This window comes from Ailuropoda melanoleuca, chromosome 2 (assembly GCF_002007445.2).
Source record: "Ailuropoda melanoleuca isolate Jingjing chromosome 2, ASM200744v2, whole genome shotgun sequence".
NCBI lineage: Eukaryota > Metazoa > Chordata > Mammalia > Carnivora > Ursidae > Ailuropoda > Ailuropoda melanoleuca.
Window position 1 is genome coordinate 173615116 of NC_048219.1, and position 16270 is coordinate 173631385.

The window sequence follows — 16270 nt, forward strand, 5'->3', positions numbered from 1 at the left end:
CTGCGAGGACAGCAGCCAGAGACCGCGCAACACCTTCCTTCCAGCTCCTGGGCCACTGCGCAGTGTTGGTGGTCTGAGTGGACCCAGGGCCCACCGCGGCACGGCTGCCACGGCGCTGCAGCTCCGCGAAAAGGCTGCCAGGGCAACGCGCCCACCGCGATGAAAGTACCCCGTTTTGCACCCTTCCCTCCCACTCCCACGATTTGAAGGTGCGGCAGGTTCAGCGTCCCGAAGCCCGGCCAGGCCTCGGCCTCTCACCTCGCAGCCTCGGACACTGACAGACGCAATGCTTTCACCGCCCACTTCCTGCCAGCCGGACCAATCAGAACCTTTGACACCCTGGAAGCCCGCCCCCTTCTCGTTTACAGTTTGTTAAAGAGACAGGAGTGTGATTTCTAAAGAATCGTACAGGGTGGTTTAATTCCTGGGTAGCTGGAGTAAGGACAGAGCTTAGAGTAACGTGCAAATGTGCTCAATATTTCCTGCCTTTCTTCTCTTGTAGCTTTTTTACTTAAAAAAAATTAATTCAAGTCCTAATGAGTTATAAAAATAGGAATTTATCTGGAGAAGGAGAAAAGACTACTTTGAGGCCTGAATATATTCATATTTCTACTGCTCAGACTGAATAAAATGGGAAAGATAACGTCTCTGCAGAGACCTTCCAGACTTTTTCTTTTGTTTCTTAAAAAACAAAAAGAAAGAAAATAAACAAAACACCACTGCCACCATTAGCAGCATCAAGGACAAAAAAACAGGTATATTGAAATGGATAATGGGTCTTTTGGAGATAACTTGTGATAATTTAACCTCCAAGGCACTAAAGACGAGATGTGAATGCCCAAGGGACAAACTATCATATGGCAATTGAAACTTCAAGGAAAATGCACGAAAACACAAATCACAGCTCTTAAGAATTTTGATCTGCTCATTAGTCTAAATTGGACTGTAATACTGTATATTTAAGTCCTTTAAAAAATAACTAAGTCCAGCAAAGCAGGATATCCACAACATTGAAAGTCAATGTTTAACAGTCTCCATTATCTGAAAATCATTCATTTCATTTACACTTAAATCCCACCTGGTACACATTAGTCCCATTCTGTTGCTCAGGGGATTCTGGAATTCAGTTAAAAAGTCAGAGTCACTCTCTCTGCTCTTTCCCTTCCTCTTGTTTCACTGAAGGACTTGAGCATCAAACATCCAGTTGGTGAAGCTCAATCCCTACTTCACCCCCACCTTGGCCCAAAATTGTCCCTTTGTGGCTGCCATCTCAAAGTCTACTTCTGACCCCCTCCTGCCAATTTTGTTTTTTTAACTGTTGCCTTCGAAGACATTCATTGGCTCCTTCACCCAATTCATGAAGATTTAGTAGAGGCCCTTATTGAGTCTCAAATTGGCACCCTTCCTATTTTAATAGATGGGTGTATGGTAGAGCAAGTCCTAAGAAAGAAGAGGAAAAGAAGTGAAAGGCATTTTATCAATTAATTTTCTGTAATTATTAATGGCCTACCATCAGTTTATCTCATTCACAGTCTTTATGAGCAATTAATACCAATGTGGTATTTAAGTAGATTAATGACTACTAGAGGGAGAGAGGCAACATAAGACAGTAGATTGTGCTTGAGCAGAAATAATAGAAGAGTGGATGGGGGAGGTGGAAGAAGAGTAAGTGGAGGAATAAGATGGGAAGGAGAAATGAGCATCTTGGTCAGCTTGAAGGGCAGCCTCCCCAAACCAAAAAAGTAAATGGAAAATGTAGTAAGAAAGTGTAGGAGTTCTCAGTTTCAGCACTGTTGATACTTGGAAAAGGATGCTTCTCTGTTGTGGAAGCCTGTCCCGTTCATTGCAACATCCCTGGCCCCTGCCCACCCAGGAGCCAGTAGCACCCACTCCCCAGGTGGTGACAACCAAAAATGTTTGCAGACATTGCCAAATGCCAGATATCCCTGGGAGGGGTGGGGTGACAAATTGCCCCTTGCTTGTGAACACAGAGATAGGGTAACCAGAAATGTTTAATAAGATTAGGCAACTGTTAATTCCTTTGTTTTCATTGAAGATTTGCCTGCACTGAAAGAAATTCAGGAGGAACTTGGGGAGAGAGGTTTTGTTGTATGTATGTCTGTGTTTAATTCTCAGGTGCAGAAATGAGCTAATTATACTCCTTGGTTTTTAGTATAACATTATCAGTGCATGCAAGACCCTATTTTAATTTTTCTCTTAATTCCCAGTTCCCACCCATTCTTCTCCTCCAGAAGACAATCACCACAATATGTTTAGTTTACATATCTTTTGGAAAATATATCATGGGTTTTGTAGGAATAATAATTCCACTGTAAGTGGAATTGTGCTACACTCAACAACTTGTGATTTAGATGTCTCTGTGTCACTCCGCGTACCATTGGTTGTTTTAGATAATGTACAATACTTTCATAGTAGGTCTCCCCCTCATTTTACTTATCCTTTTCCCCAGGGATGGGCATTTTATTTCTAACTTTCACATCACAAATAATACAGCTAAGTATATCCAGGGACATGTTCTCAGAAGGACCTGGATGTGAGTATTCCTGAGATAAATGCTGCAGTTCGCCCTCATCTGCGGTTTCGCTTTCCGCACTTTCAGTTCTCCGTGGTCAGCCTTGCTCTGGAAGCAGAGGATCCTTTCTTGTGGCGAATCATCAGAAGGTCAATAGTAGCCTAATGGTACCTCACGATGCCTATGTCATACTCCTCGCCTCATCTCACCGCGTCGGCATTTTGTCATCTCACGTCACCACAAGAAGAAGAGGAGGGGTGAGTACAGTAAAGCACAGTATAGTACAATGCGATATTTTGACAGAGAGAAACCACATTCGCGTAACTTTTATTATATTTTTATAATTTCTTTATTATTATTGTTGTTAATCTCTTACTGTGCTTAAGTTATAAATTAAACTTTATCATAGGTATGTATGCCTAGGGAAAAAAATATAGTATATGTAGGACTCGGTGCTATCTGTGGTTTCAGGCGTCCACCGGGGATCTTGGGACGTATTTACCACAGATAACAGGGGACTACTATACCCAGAAGTAGATTGCTGGCTCAAAGGACACCTTATACTTGGTATCCCTAGTCCCTTTAGAATGCTTTCCAGAACTACTGGACTAGTTTATATTCCCTCCAATGGTATCTAACTGTTTCTGTCATTCCCATGTCCTTTCCAACACTGGCTATTATCTAGTGTTGTAGTTTTTGCAATTCTAATGGACAATGTGGAAATATCACTGTCGGTTAAGCTTTCAGTATTTTTGTTGCTAAGGATGTTGAGCTTTGCTTCATACTTATTAGACATCTAAGCTTTCTCTGAGATTTACTTGTTCATATCCTTTGCCCATTTTTCTGCTGGGTATTGCATTATTGTTGATTTGCAGGAATTGTTTTTGTTTTTTTGTGGGGGCGGGTAGGTTATTGTAGATATTAATCTTCTTTGGCTTTAGACGTTGCGGAATCTCCTCTGGTCTGTTAGCTTTTTCGAGGGTATCCTTCATTGTACTATAATTCTTCATTTTAATGCTGTTAAACTCATCTAACTTCAACATTGTGATTTGAGGATTTAGCTTCATGTCCAGAAAGTCTTCATCCGCTCCTAGGCTGCAAAGATGGCTTTCTGCATTTTACTTTATTATCTTTTTACTTTTCACATTTAGGTCTTTAGCCTATCTGGAATTCACTTTTGAATATAGCATGAGGCATGGATACAGACATATTTTGGAGAGGGTATAGAATTGTTTTGAAAGTTCAGATATAGTCAAAGTATGAACAAGTTCTCTTTGTTAGCCAGAGAACCCATAGATTTCAATTAGTAGAAATCATGTAGAACTCATTTCTTTTGTTTGTTATGTTTCATTTTGTTAGAGAAGCAACCCAAAGAATTTCTCCTTAGTTCTGGCTCAAAAGAAAAATGCTTGACATTGACATATGTGTGTTAGTCTTCTAGGGCTGTCATAACAAAGGACCACCAGACTGGGTGGCTTAAATGACAGAAGTTTATTGTCTCACAGTTCTGGAGGTTGGATATCCAAGGTAAAGGTGCTGGCAGGGTTGATTTCTTCTGAAGCCTCTCTCTTTAGCTTGCACACGGCTGTCTTCCTCCTGTATCTTCACATGGTCTCTCTGCTTGTCTGCTTCCTAATCTCTTCTTAGAAGGACAGCAGTCATAATGGATAAGCACCCACTCTAATGACCTCATATCACCTCAACTACATCCTTAAAGAACCTATATCTCCAAGTACAGCCACACGCTGAGGTACTGGCAGTTAGGACTTCAGTACATGAATTTGGGGTGGGGGAGGGGCACAATTCAACCCATAAAAGAGTACTATTTTCATTTGTGGCTATGGAGGCTGAACACATTGTGGTTAATATAGTTTTGATTGTTAATGTTTTCAAGGCCCATTCCATTTTTTTTTAAAGATTTTATTTATTTATTCGACAGAGATAGAGACAGCCAGCGAGAGAGGGAACACAAGCAGGGGGAGTGGGAGAGGAAGAAGCAGCCTCATAGTGGAGGAGCCTGATGTAGGGCTCGATTCCACAACGCCAGGATCACACCCTGAGCTGAAGGCAGACGCTTAACCACTGTGCCACCCAGGCGCCCCTGGACCAGTCCATTTTTTAAAAATAAACTTAGAATGATTTTTTGGAAAAAATATTATAGTGTTCCTTTTCTTAAGTACCTTGTGTAAACTCTTAGGAAATAATCATTGTATTATTGCTGTTGAAACAGAATACTTCTAGAATTCTGGTAAGGTCTATGTTAAACTGAGAAAATGGGTGTGGTCTGAGGGCTCTTCAGTTCTATTCTAAGACTTTAGTTTACAGAATGTTATAATGTATACTAGTTAGGGTGAAAGCTAAGTTACAAAGAAACTCAAAAACATAATCAGTGAAATAAATACATTTATTTTTCTCTTCATTTCATCCTACTGTTTTTTCTTCCCTCAGTGTGTTATCCTTGTCTGTAAGATCCATACTGGTCATGGTGTATCTGTATTCCAGCTTGTGGGAAGGTCAGGAAAGCATAGGGGTGCATGTGCCTTTGGCCCTGGACCAGGGAGTGGAAACCATCGCTTCCACATTATGCCACTGATGAGAATTCAGTCACATTGTCACCTCTAGCTGTCCAGAAGCCTATGAAATAAAGTCTTCTGCTGAGCTGCTGAGTGTTCAGCCACAGTGAAAGAGGGAAGACTAATTTTGGTGGCCAGTTAGTGGCTCCAATGCATAATGGCAGTTCTAGTAACTGCTACTCTATGTCTGCTAGCAAAGGGGCAACATGCTTATGGTTTCTGTGGTGTTCCCTTTGCCCCTGACCTTCTAGCAACCACGCCTTCTCTGTTTCCTCCAACAATTTCCCTAGAGCTTTCTTGGCATCTAGGTCATTGACCTTTGATAGACGGTAGATCAGAAGACTCCATAGTCTCTCTTTTTTTCTAGAAAATTCCCCCCCTTCACAAAACAAAACACCCACACAAAATTAGGCAAACAGCTCTTCCTTTTTTCACTTTTCTCCTAAGTATTGCATCTGTTGTGGAGAGTACCCTGTTTCCTTTCCAGCCCAAAGAAGCATAAAGCAAGAGTTATCTAAGCTTGAGTTTAAAATCGCCATGCTGTTGGTTTAACATCCAGCTGGGACTCTTTACTACTGAAGCAATTTTCTATTTCATTCATAGTGGAGAACTCGTGGATTGACAGGAGCTATTGCCAGTGAAGGGAACAAGAACATAAACACACATACGCCATACACACTACAGTACACTTTTAATTTCCCAGAGATAGTATTTCCTATGGTGCTGGCAGCACTTCCTCCCTCCCTTGTCAGGACTGTTATTAGTGTGCTGACAGATTCTTTTCTCTAAATGTACCTGCTGGGTGAGAGCCGCTCTCTCGTGAAACACAGGTGTGCTGGGGTTTTCTTAGGAGATTAAAGACTGTGAGTATAGAAAGTTGGTAAAAATGTACAAACATTTAAACTGTTTCTTCTTTTCTGCACTTAATATTTGAGAGGGGATCTTGATCAACTGTGTTAGCCCCTGTCTTTACAAGCAAAATGAAAAAGAGCCTTTCCCCTTTATTGTCAAAAATATGTACCCACATTACATTGTTAAAATTATGCATGTCCCCATTTCTCTATATGCTTAAAAAGCATAGTGAAGGTAGAAATGGAAAGTGTCCCTTACAAGAGCAGCCTTCTTGCAGCAGTGAGTCATTAATCAGGAGGACTACCTTTTCTTCCATCCCCAGTCAACCATATAAAACTCACCTATGGAATGGAGATGATGTATTGCCAAAGCCTCATAAAATATCATCCCATTTTGAGGTGTTTTTTTGGCATATTTGGCAGTTTTACTTCCTGGCAGGGCAAAGTCACCAACAGAGAGACACTGTGGCCCATATAGTCTCTCTTTTAAGCTTCAAAATTGTCTCACAGCAGGTACTTTTCAATTATTTAAAAGAGAAACTTCAAAATTTTCTGACTTGCCCAGTAGCCACGTTTTTGTACTTCTATTTTCCTTTCTATTTTCCACAAGAGGCAAGAGTTCAAATACTCAAAGGCGAGTAACTATGTGAGAAGTTTAGTTTATAATAAGAGGTGGGAAAAGCTATTCCTATAGAGCAGTATGAATTTAGCAGTATAGCTTAGATCTGGAAGGGAACTTCAAGAATTCAGCCATTGCCACCTACGATCATCTAGAACTGATCACATTACTGGTCAGCCAGTGGCTCTGGTGTAGACCAAAGGGGCCACAAGATCAAGCACTGTAGTTGCAAGGAGGAGCCGGCTCCTTTGCCATGGTCTCCCCTGGGTTGAGCCTCACAGCTGGGGGCCAGAGCTGCTCTCAGGGTAGGCTGAGAAAGCAAGGATCAAATTCTCAGGCTGAGTTTTCTGCCCCCTGAGGGACAGGACTTGGAGTCCAAGAAGCAATACAAAACTTTTTCCCCAGGTGGCTTCAAGTTCTGGAGCAATAATTCTGATATATTGTGCCACCTTGGGAGCTTATTAAAAATACAGATTTTCAGACTTCACTGCCAGAGATTTTGAGTCAGGGGGTTTGGATCGAATCCACATTTTTTTTTTAGATAACTTCTCCATATGATTGTCTTTCTGACTAAAGTTTGAAAAATAACTGTTGAGACAGAGAGAGAAAGAGAGAGAGAGAGAATCTTGACTATAAAAACTGTGGTGCTAGATGGTAATTCTGTGAATTATCATAGCCTCCAGTTTACATTTGACACATCACAGCCCCTAACATATTTCCTGGGCTACAAAAAACAAAACAAAAGACAAAAAAAGGAAGGAAAGAGAAATGTCTATTTACCCTGACCTATCACAATCTCTACTTATGGGTAGCTATTTCACCTGAGATCCTTCCAGAAAAGGAGCATTCCTACTTCTCTTGGCAGTCAGTTAGGGCTTTTAATATCCTTATACTTTCTAGGAGTTCTTTCTTAGATTGAACCTAAAACTCTCTCAACCAGAAGTTTAAACATGTTCTGAACAAGGTGGAGAGCAACTAGTCGGGACAAGTGTTTTTAAGTTTTAACTTTGATTTGATTTTCATCAGGGAGAATAATTCCACTTTACACCTTCTCATCATGATGCCTGACTCAGAGCTCTTTCATAAAGCCTCGACCATCACGCCAGAGGCCAGGCAGAGTAGTGCTGAGGGTTGCCTTTTCATCTTCTTAACAGTGTCTTTGAAGAGCATCCAGCGACTGGTCATTTTGAGAAGTACAAGTGCCCAGTCCCCTTGCTTCATCTGGGATCACTTTGAAGGGGCATCTTAGATCCAGAGCTGCCCAGGGGATAGGCAGGGGGCCTCTGTTGCAACCGCACTGTGATCAGCTCCTCCAGCTGCTCAGTCTACCCCTTCTTCACCGCCCTCATTCCAGACGGTGCTCTGCGATCACCTCTACACGCAGCCTCTCTCCCAGCGTCAGTGTCAAGACTTAAAGCTTAAGGCTGGACTATGGCTGTCTTTGTTTGCTTTAAATCCTTACTCTGTAAAGGAATCCTATCCTCTACAGGCACACACACACACACGCACACACACTCACACAGAAAGCACATTGAAGCACATCTTGTGTAATTGTGAGTAGTTACTTACAGTTTCTGGGAATGAAGTCTAATTCAAGCTTATACTTGACTTTCTACCCTCTTGTTTCCTTAAAGAACCTATACCTTGCTTTCTCAGAAGGATCTACTGAGCAACATGCCACTCTGCTTGCCCTTCATGTGGGCTCTAGCTGTAGTGTCCCCCCCCTTCCCGCGAGCTTATGGTCACCCTCTTTCTCGCCCTCTGCCCTTAGCCATTTAGGTATTCAGCAGGAGGATTTGCACTCTGGTGTCTTACAAGTAGCTGGTACAAATGACAGGTGGATCCTGCTACATAACAGATTCAATCTGAGTCATCTGAATTTTGTGGCAGCTCCATAATTTATACTTGGGAGTGGCTCAGGCAGCTGTCTCATGGGGCGGAGCACAGAATGGGATTGCCTGAACCTGCATTTGCAAAACACTTCACGTTAAGACAGAAAAGGCATCAATTGTGCATATTAAGTTATGAGGTATGAGGAGGTTGATGGAAATTACACTATGTTCCTCCAAGCCTCCTCTTGGCACTGGCATTCTTTGAATGACTTGCTGTCTTTGTGTTTAAGATAATCTTAGGTGTTGTTTAGTACATTGTGGTGCCCCCTGCCCCCCGTAAAGCTAAGTCTGATTTCTCTTTTTCAGTTTTCTTTCCTCCACAGTTTGTCTTTCTTCATTCAAGAGTTTGGATAGTAAATTTACCTTTACACATGTTTGTGCTCCCAGCTATATGTATCAATTTGTAAAAAGCCAAATGGAGAGCAGTTTAGCATCAGTGAAATGTCAGGAAAATGCCCAGAAGGCACCAATGCAATACTGGAGTTTCAAATTTTGAGAATGGAATTAGGCCACTAAATCAGTTTTCCTGCCTATGTCAGGGACCATAGGGATATGTTCTAGTTCTTTTAAAAAAAGGGCATCTGAACCTCACTCTGTATAACTCACAGGTCTTTGCTGGGGACCTATGGGAAACCTTTGGACTTGAAACTAATTGAATCTGCATTGAAATGGCCTTTTCCTTTCTTTATTAAATATCTGATTTGCTCTACAACCTTTTTCTTTGGCTTGCTTGCATTATTCTTTTTTAGCTGCACAAATTGGCTATTCTCCAAGGTTGAAAGAGAAGAAAGAAAAAGAAAAGAAAAGATCAGGACTGAATTATGCTGTTTGTTAGATCATGAGTGTAACTTTCCCCTTTGTGTTACAGGAAAGGACACACCTCCTCTGATTTAGTGGGGAGATGAGCCATGTGTCAGTATAAAGTATTATTATAATGTTTCCAGTGCCATAGTTAGAGCAGAAACATCCTTTCTGTTTGAAAAGTGAGGAAGGATGGCAACATATGTCTGGGCTCATCATTATCATTCAGACCAATACCATGAAAACTCTGTTTCTGATTGCAGGTTGAATTTGCTCATGACCACATTTCTTTTCCAGGGCTCCAGAGATTGTGGTTTTCTAACCATCTCCTTATTAGCATGCTGCCCATTCTCTGCATCTACTCCTGCTGCACCTGCTGTGGTAGTGATTGTTTCGTGTATAGAGGTACCATTGCCTTGAGAGATTAAGGGTGCATTGTGAGCAGAACTAAACCAATGGATTTATCACTGTACAAATTCCACCGAGTTTTTGAACAATAACTGAAGCATTCTGTCCTGGGAAAGGAGGTTTCTCTTTGGGAATTCTGGGTTAAAACTGTGTTTTTAGTTGTGTTTACAACTGCACCTGTATCCCCTTTCCCACTCCCTTATCCCTTTTACTTTTTTATTTATAATTGCATCTCATAGCCAAAAAAAAAATGATAGAAAGGTTTATTTTCATAACTGTAGAAAAAAAAGTAAAATTTTTTTTCTTCCCGAGTAAGGTTACTGAGATTTTTCTAGCAAATCTAAGAGATTAGTGGACTGCAGATTTGTACTTCTCATGTACACTTTTGTACACATCTGGGAAATTTAAGTTGCAATAGATTATTAAGGATTATTGCAATTTGTTCATTGGAGAGCTGAGTAAGAAAATTACTTATTATTTTAACATTTAAAAAATTATTTGGTCTACACTGCAAATTTGTAGATGATGGGAAAGCTTATCTCTAAGGCCTGGATCAGGGCAAACAGCCTTGAAGAAGGAAAACTTTAGTTTGATTACCTTTTAGGACTGAAGAATATATAGCCCAGGAAAGGGTTTTTCCCTTTTTTCTCCCAGCATCTAGGGGGTCAGTTTGACTTGAGGAGTGAGGTATTTAACTGCTGCTGACTTTGTTTTGAATTTCCAGCTAGAGAGCTTTTTAGAGGACAGATCGAGTCTTTTGGGTACAGTATAGGTGGGGGTGTGTTGGCACTGGTTTGCTCTGTAATGCATCTCAACAATGAATGCTTTCCTCCCTGCGTGTTGACTTCACACCAGTGGAGGGACCCAGAAACAGGGCTGCTCCATTTTCATGTGTGCACTAGAGGAAAACAGCCTTCCCTGGTGTATTTATCGGCTAGCACTTTGACATTTCCATTTGGAGGTCATAGGAGCAAGTAAATAAATATTAGGTAAGGAGCAATCAAAGAAATGGAAATCTAGTTTAAGCCAAAAATCATAAAATGGGGAGACAGAGCCATAAACCAGGGGTCACTGGATCACCTCAGTTATACTTGCCTTTCCCCCATGCTGTCATAAGAATGAAAGGGAGGAAAGGAAGGAAGGAAGGAAAGAAGGAAATGAAGAGTGAGGGGAAGAGGAAATGAAAGAAGGAACGAGGAAGAAAGAAAGAGAGCTTTCACTTTATATATAGTCTTGCCTCAACTGTTATCAGCATTCTGTTATGTTACCATGTAGGGTTATCAGCAATGTTTTGCCCTCAGAACACCATTTAGAAAACCTCTTTGATCTGGAGTCTGGTTGCTAGCAGTAATAATCTCAAAGATTATGGAGGTATTTGAATGTTAATAGATCTACCTCTGACCCACACACCGTCCCCAGTATACATTTTAATTGTGCATAATTCCTTCTTTTCTCTCCTGCATAGCCATGCTGAGTTTCTCTATATGGGCTTATGTGACTTTAGTAGATCAATCTCAGCATTGGGTACGTGAAAGAATTTTGCATCTAATACATGGATATGACTTCCATAAATAAATCCAGAATTAAGTCCTAGGTGATTTTACAATAGCATTTTAATTGCAGAATTGAAAATTTAAAAGTGATGCATATTAACATCTAAATTCACCCACTGCAACTTGAACTCCTGTTCCAGGGGTGGAGTGAAGTATATTGCATCTGCAGTGAGTTCCAAGATACTTGCAGGTGGGAGGGAGACATGGGGTAGGGCACCTCATTAATGGTGACGGGGTATATCAAATGTTAGAAGAGAGCCTCTCTTCTTTTCAGTGGGGAGCCATGACCATAATTACCCAAACCTGGATTCCTTGGAAAATTGAAAGTGGGGTTGTTGGATTTTTGTACCAGTCAAACATCATCTGCAATTTGAGCCACACAGTACACACGTTCACGATGAATTTGTTGGCCTATTAATGTAATTCTTGAAAAGCTTAGTTTATACTTTTTCCTGTGTGTGTGAAATAAGGATACTGTCTATAGAGCCCTAACTTGCGAGTCCAGTTCTATGTCTACCTCAGAAGTCCCTTAAAACTCCATGGTCTCTGGATTCCTCATCTATAAGATGCAGAAATATTGTGGGGGCAAAGCTGGAAAATCCCCTTGAGGGCTGTGGTGCTCTGGCCTGGGACACTTTATAATGTTTCCAGGGAGCTCATTTCTGGAAGCCATTAGTCAGCTTATAAACAAAATCTTTTGACATGGAGGTTTGAATTGTGTATTGGCAGGAATTGTTTGAATAATTGACTTGAATGAGTTTAATTGGTTATAAGGGAGTGCTTTGTTTCTTTGGATGATGTAATTACTGCCTGTGTTGAGTTCCTGCAGGAAGGATTTAAATGTTGGATGATGTATCTGAATTGCATTGGTTGTACTAGTGTGCATTTGATGTCTGTGGATTTGTTATTTCTCCCTGGTGTTCTGAGTGTCCTGTGACAATGGGCAGTTACCATCCTGCCATCACCATTAACGAACCAAGTCTCTGCTGGTTCGGTTCCCCCATAAAAAAGAGGTAGGATCACCTTCAGCACATCTGTCAGCACTGGGGATTGAAGATGCCTCTCCCCTTGAGGAATCTTTTTCTGGGGGGGCTGTATTCCAGTTGGAGGACCAGGGCTTGCCCCCAGCCTATTAGCCTGAAAAATAGTCCCAACATTCCACTCTCTCAGTTCTTCCTCCTCAATTTGGCAGGGGCTTCAGTGGAGATTTAAGCATGGTGGTGACAAAGCTGGCCGGGGTGCAACTGAGTGGGTGGGGAGCGGCTGGTAATCAAAAACCTGGTGGCAGAGCCGAAGCCAACACAGTCGACTGTTATGAATTTAAGTTGAGGCCAGCCTGACATACCAACTGATGAGAGTTAGGCATCACTATCCTTCCAGAATTCTCCTTCTGTGTTATACCATTTTATGATCATATAACATTCATCATTTGGAAGTCTCAAAATATATTCTAAGCAATAGTATTTGATCACTGGAGAACCTTTAGGCATAGTTGTACAATTTAATGACCCATAACTTTATGCTTTTTTTTTTTTTACATGTAGAGTAGACGTTCCAAAAGGTTAAATTAATTGCCATAATCCTCTAGCAAGTCACTATAGAAGTCAGAAGTAGTGTAGCTATCTTGAACGGATGGTGGGCAATTTCTTTTCTTTTTTAAGAAATGCAAGTGAAAGCCTTTCATAACACTGAAGTTTGATCATCTGCAGAAAATAACTTTTAATGTGTTTTTCGGATGAAGTGTAGAGGATGTCTGTCTTCTTCACCCCCCCCATAAAGCCCAGAGGGCCACTGGTAGCAAAGAATCCAGTAGAGAATATTTTGTTTCTTGCCTTCCTTGATACACATTATATACTCAGGGTAGGTAGTAAGAGAATACAGAAATCTAATTACCAATAATTATAATGAAAGGAGAAGTTTCTCTATTTTGGGGTTCTTAAGCTTTTTTTGTGTTTCGATTGCTTTGGCTTGTCACTCCTCCTCAGAATAATATTTTTAAATAAAATACGAAGGATTCAAAGAAAACAAATCACATTGAAATATAGTTATCAAAATAATTAAAAATTGTGATATAGTAATATATGTGCTTCTTATTAACGCATCAAATAACAGAATGTAGCAGCTATCTTAACAATCATCGTAAATCCAATGTAAAGATATATACACTATTTCAATATACCTGCAAAAACTGCAATAAGAAATAAAAAATATCAGTAAATTCCTTTGAATGCTATTCACAGACCCCTGTCTGTAGGTTCAAGATGAAGGACTTCTCTGATGGGTTTCTGAGTCATCTTCCATACTTGCTTCTCTGAGATGGTGTGTTCAGGTAGGTTTTCAAATAGGAGGAAACTGGTGGCTTCATCGGAGGAGAACTGAGTGGAGCATAGAAGATCGTAGTAAGAACACAGGTGGGGTGAATCCTAGATTAAATTATAAAATAAAGGTTGTTTTTTGGTTTTTGGTTTTTTGGGTTTTTTTGGGGGGGTTCTCATTTACCATTTTTTCTGCATAATCTTCCTCCACGACAGGGGCTCAGTGCTTTTGAGTGATAAGAACAATTCAATTAGATTTAATTGTTAGTGACAATGCTTTCGACTTTAAATTGATATTAAGTGTGTATATTTACATAGAGTCTACAGGGAGACGGCACTATTAAATCCAAAGGAATCCATTGCCAATCATGGATTTGAGGGTTCTTTTTTGGCACTTGGATAGATGGATAAAGGGATATTTTTGTTAGTTGCCGATACCTTTCTTTCACCTTACAGTTGACTGTTTCTCTCGCCTACTCATAAGCCAGTTGTAGGTTTTATTTGGCAAACAGGGGAAGTAGTTCTTTTTCAGTTTGCTCTTGGTTCTACTTATCCTGGCAGTAACATTTCCCTAGGGGCAGGCAAATACTCTTTCAAGTCGAACATCTCATTTGCAGCGCTGTCATTTGAAGTGATAGTCATTTGTAGTTTGTAGAGGAATGATTTCATTCATATGAGTGAACAGATGGGTTAATAAAGCTGCCTGATGTTGTAACCTGGTTCACAAGCTATTTCAGGGACATCCATCATGGTGTCATGATGCTGGATGCTGAACTACCAATAGTCCATTAGATGATAAGCACCTTGAAAACCAGGGTTTAAACCTGATCTGAACCAAGTTTGTATTAACACAAAGTAGAGAGGTATGCTTTACCTTTAGGCTTTAAGAATTAAAGGTGGTGCAGTGTATGTTGCTGGCATGGAGCACAGAGAAAATATTTAAGCTACGACAATAAATTAATTTCATAAAAAAAACTAAAATCAGTTTTGTACTATGTTATTCTAAACGTGTTTTCTTAATTTCCTAACTTCTCTATAAAATGGCTTTGTCACCTCGAAAGAAATGGTCATGTAAATGAAAACACACTTTTTATTTTTTAAATTTGGATTACTTTTAAAGATTTATTTACTTATTTTAGAGAGAGAGTGCAGAGGGGAGGGGCAGAGGGAAATGGAGAGAGAGAATCTCAAGCAGACTCCCCACTGAGCACAGAGCCCTACAACCTGGGTCTCAACCTCAAGCCCCTGAGATTATGACCTGAGCGGAAATCAAGGGGATGCTTCACCAACTGAGCCAGCCAGGTGCCCCACAAATACATTTTTTAAAGAGCTGACACTGTGAGCTTTAGGTGAAGGGATTCTCTCGAATTTTTTAGAATTGTGTTTTCAAGCTTTCTCACTTTTTGTAGTGAATTTGGTTTTGTTTTATGCTTCATCACAGTATGTACTGAGATTTGTTTTGAAGCCACATCAGAAGGGAAGATAGGGAAGACAGTGATGGGAGTCTGCTGTTTTTCTGGACCTCTGCTAGGCTCAACCGTCAGAGCACACATGGCATGCACTATCGATGCTTGTTAGCACAAGGCAATGGCTTTCATCCCCCGCAGCACATTAGAATAACTTGGGGAGCTTTTAAAACATGCCGATTATATCAGAGCCTCTTGGGGGGGGTGTGTCTTTGGTATATATTAAAAGCCCTCTAGGTGATTCTCATGTGCAGCCAGTGTTGAGAATTATTGGTAAAATGCTTGCGAACATCAGTTCATGAACTCAATGGGCAAGAAACAGAACTTGTTATTTTTTACTCCTAATCTCAATTTTGTTAGTAACCTCATTTTTTTCTTAAGATTTACTTAACTCCATCGTTCCAAGTTCTTACATTGTGCAAAATTTGGGGGAACAGGGGAGCTTCTATTTGTAGTCATCTGTCCACTGAGGTTACCACTGCGTGCCCATCATCACACTGTAATGACACTTGGGGTCTCGTGGTGTGGCGTGCTTGGAACATTGCTATCTTTCTGTGGGGTGCTGCATCCAGACACCAGCATGAGGACTAAGGGGAGACACAAAACTCAGTCTTATATGAATCATATTCCAATGCGAAATTTAAAAAATCTGAAATAATGCAAAAAAAAAATCCGTGATGAAGAATATAGCAAAATTTTAAAGAAAGACACCTTCCATCAGCAGCCTCTTTCCTTGTGGGAAATACAGTCTCTCTTGCAACAGTGCACTCTCTTCCTGCTTGTCCCTTCCAGTTGAGGGAAATCTCATTTAATCCAAGGAAAATCCATTTGCCTTCATGTTTTCGTATTTGACTTGCATATTTGAACTCTTAGGAGTATTTTCTCTTATCTTTGTCCCCAAAATGGGCTTAGATTTTTGGAAGCGAAAAATATGAAGAAAAGTATTTAGCAAGCAACTTCCATTTTTTCCCCCCGATTTACCACAGCTCTCTTTTTTGTCACTGAGCACACAATTCACTACTTGAAGTGTGTGTGTGTGTGTGTGTGTGTGTGTGTGTGTGTATGGGGGAATACAGTTCCAGAGGTTTTCTCTTTCTTCCTTGTTCCCTTCTTTCCACCTCTCCCTCCCTCCCTTTCTTTCCTTTCTTCTGAAGACAAATTGGTAGGGAACACAAAACACTTTTATTATTTCTCAAAAATACAGATCCTTGTTGTCACCAAAATGCCCTGTCCCCTCAACACCAAGTATTTCTTGGAAT

The 16270-nt window shown here is 40.6% G+C and overlaps 1 protein-coding gene across 1 annotated transcript in view; it reads right to left on the minus strand.

The window, feature by feature from the left end:
• Positions 1–311, minus strand: part of LANCL1 (LanC like 1) — a 36944-nt gene extending 36633 nt beyond the window's left edge. Inside the window, exon 1 of the mRNA XM_019802912.2 lies at positions 259–311. The gene's annotated coding sequence lies outside the window, so the exon portion shown is untranslated. The remainder of the gene's footprint in view (positions 1–258) is intronic.
• Positions 312–16270: the final 15959 nt, after the last annotated feature.